The sequence below is a fragment of the Ranitomeya imitator genome, unplaced genomic scaffold (assembly GCF_032444005.1).
Source record: "Ranitomeya imitator isolate aRanImi1 unplaced genomic scaffold, aRanImi1.pri SCAFFOLD_441, whole genome shotgun sequence".
NCBI lineage: Eukaryota > Metazoa > Chordata > Amphibia > Anura > Dendrobatidae > Ranitomeya > Ranitomeya imitator.
Genome location: NW_027193819.1, coordinates 35,326 through 39,250, shown reverse-complemented (window position 1 = coordinate 39,250; position 3,925 = coordinate 35,326).

The window sequence follows — 3,925 nt, the reverse complement described above, 5'->3', positions numbered from 1 at the left end:
TTGTAATTAATAATAGGATAGAAGGATAAAGGACAGAATCAGTAGACACAATCATAGTCAGGGAGTCAGCCGGGGTCAGATGCCAGGTGATCACTAAAAGAATTGTAATTAATAATGAAGGTCCTTCTATACAGATAATTAATCATAGGATAGAAGGACAATTTTTTTTTTGTAATTAATAATAGGATAGAAGGATAAAGGACAGAATCAGTAGACACAATCATAGTCAGGGAGTCAGCCGGGGTCAGATGCCAGGTGATCAGTAAAAGAATGTGAAGGTCCTTCTATACAGGTAATTAATAATAGGATAGAAGGACAATTTTTTTTTTGTAATTAATAATAGGATAGAAGGATAAAGGACAGAATCAGTAGACACAATCATAGTCAGGGAGTCAGCCGGGGTCAGATGCCAGGTGATCAGTAAAAGAATGTGAAGGTCCTTCTATACAGGTAATTAATAATAGGATAGAAGGACAATTTTTTTTTTGTAATTAATAATAGGATAGAAGGATAAAGGACAGAATCAGTAGACACAATCATAGTCAGGGAGTCAGCCGGGGTCAGATGCCAGGTGATCAGTAGAAGAATGTGAAGGTCCTTCTATACAGGTAATTAATAATAGGATAGAAGGACAATTTTTTTTTTGTAATTAATAATAGGATAGAAGGATAAAGGACAGAATCAGTAGAGACAATCATAGTCAGGGAGTCAGCCGGGGTCAGATGCCAGGTGATCAGTAGAAGCAGTGATGGTGGATCTGCTGGACTTCTTGTCTTTCAGATGGTTTTAGGGCAACAGGCGCAACAAGCAAATGCTCGAGCAGCCCTGGATAATCCGCGCCGGCAGGATGATAAGATCCGGCGGAAGACGGAACCTGTGAGAACAGAAGTAAATATAATGTAAGTGATGGGACTCCATATGGCACCATACTACTGTGCGGTCACTGTGGCTGCACGGCAGAGGAATATTATCACACAGAGGTCAGGGATCATTGTCAGCCATCATACATGTGAGGTCAGGGATCATTGTCAGCCATCATACATGTGAGGTCAGGGATCATTGTCAGCCATCATACATGTGAGGTCAGGGATCATTGTCAGCCATCATACATGTGAGGTCAGGGATCATTGTCAGCCATCATACATGTGAGGTCAGGGATCATTGTCAGCCATCATACATATGAGGTCAGGGATCATTGTCAGCCATCATACATGTGAGGTCAGGGATCATTGTCAGCCATCATACATGTGAGGTCAGGGATCATTGTCAGCCATCATACATGTGAGGTCAGGGATCATTGTGAGCCATCATACATGTGAGGTCAGGGATCATTGTCAGCAATCATACATGTGAGGTCAGGGATCATTGTCAGCCATCATACATGTGAGGTCAGGGATCATTGTCAGCCATCATACATGTGAGGTCAGGGATCATTGTCAGCAATCATACATGTGAGGTCAGGGATCATTGTCAGCCATCATACATGTGAGATCAGGGATCATTGTCAGCCATCATACATGTGAGGTCAGGGATCATTGTCAGCCATCATACATGTGAGGTCAGGGATCATTGTCAGCCATCATACATGTGAGGTCAGGGATCATTGTGAGCCATCATACATGTGAGGTCAGGGATCATTGTCAGCCATCATACATGTGAGGTCAGGGATCATTGTCAGCCATCATACATGTGAGGTCAGGGATCATTGTCAGCCATCATACATGTGAGGTCAGGGATCATCGTCAGCCATCATACATGTGAGGTCAGGGATCATTATCAGCCATCATACATGTGAGATCAGGGATCATTGTCAGCCATCATACATGTGAGGTCAGGGATCATTGTGAGCCATCATACATGTGAGGTCAGGGATCATTGTGAGCCATCATACATGTGAGGTCAGGGATCATTGTCAGCCATCATACATGTGAGGTCAGGGATCATTGTCAGCCATCATACATGTGAGGTCAGGGATCATTGTCAGCCATCATACATGTGAGGACAGGGATCATTGTCAGCCATCATACATGTGTGGTCAGGGATCATTGTCAGCCATCATACATGTGAGGTCAGGGATCATTGTCAGCCATCATACATGTGAGGTCAGGGATCATTGTCAGCCATCATACATGTGAGGTCAGGGATCATTGTCAGCCACCATACATGTGAGGTCAGGGATCATTATCAGCCATCATACATGTGAGATCAGGGATCATTGTCAGCCATCATACATGTGAGGTCAGGGATCATTGTGAGCCATCATACATGTGAGGTCAGGGATCATTGTGAGCCATCATACATGTGAGGTCAGGGATCATTGTCAGCCATCATACATGTGAGGTCAGGGATCATTGTCAGCCATCATACATGTGAGGTCAGGGATCATTGTCAGCCATCATACATGTGAGGTCAGGGATCATTGTGAGCCATCATACATGTGAGGTCAGGGATCATTGTCAGCCATCATACATGTGAGGTCAGGGATCATTGTCAGCCATCATACATGTGAGGTCAGGGATCATTGTCAGCCATCATACATGTGAGGTCAGGGATCATTGTCAGCCATCATACATGTGAGGTCAGGGATCATTGTCAGCCATCATACATGTGAGGTCAGGGATCATTGTCAGCCATCATACATGTGAGGTCAGGGATCATTGTCAGCCATCATACATGTGAGGTCAGGGATCATTGTCAGCCATCATACATGTGATAATCCCATCACTGACAGATGACATCTGCTCCACATGAATTATTCTCACTGACATCACACAACATGGAGCTGATTCTCACACTTACCTCGTCTCTTTTTCCCCTTTTTTCCATTTTCTGATGTTTCTTCGTTTTTACTCAGATTTATTGGAGATTTTCTTTCCTCCTGAGCTGGAAATTCTAATCAGAAAGTAAAATAAAAACCTCAGTAATGACGTATCCTAATGGGATCTGCTTTGTCTCCTGTATATAGCAGGATTGTTCTAGTCCTGTCTCCTATAGTCCTGATAATCTGGTATCTACTGTATAATTGTCTAAGGGTCACTTCCGTCTTTCTGTCTGTCTGTAACGGAAATCCCAAGTCGCTGATTGGTTGCGGCAAAACAGCCACGACCAATCAGTTATGGGCACAGTCCGGCGGCAAAATGGCCGTTCCTTACTCCCCGCAGTCAGTGCCCGCAGTCCATACTCCCCCCCCAGTCAGCGCTCACACAGGGTTAATGGCAGCGTTAACGAACCGCGTTATGCCGCGGTGTAATGCACTCCGTTAACGCAGCTATTAACCCTGTGTGACCAACTTTTTACTATTGATGGTGCCTATGCAGCATCAATAGTAAAAGGATCTAATGTTAAAAATAATAAAAAAAATAAAAAATAGTTATATACTCACCGTCCGTCGGCCCCTCGGATCCAGAATAGGCCTTTCCCTCTCCTCGCGACGCTCCGTTGACCGCTCCATGCATTGCGATCTCGCGAGACCGCTACGTCATCATCTCGCGAGACCGCAATGCACTCTTGAGACCGGAGTGTGCGAGGAGCATCGGTAAGCGCTTCGCCTGGATCCGTGGGCCAACGGAAGGTGAGTATATAACTATTTTTTACTTTAATTCTTTTTTTTAACAGGGATATGATGCCCACATTGCTATATACTACGTGGGCTGTGCAATATAGTACGTGGGCTGTGCAATATACTACGTGGGCTGTGCAATATACTATGTGGGCTGTGCTATATACTGCGTGGGCTGTGCAATACACTGCATGGGCTGTGCAATATACTACGTGGGCTGTGCAATATACTATCTGGGCTGTGCAATATACTGTGTGGGCTGTGCAATATACTGCGTGGGCTGTGCAATATACTGCATGGGCTGTGCAATATACTGCGTGGGCTGTGTAATATACTACGTTGGCTGTGCAATGTACTATGTGGCTG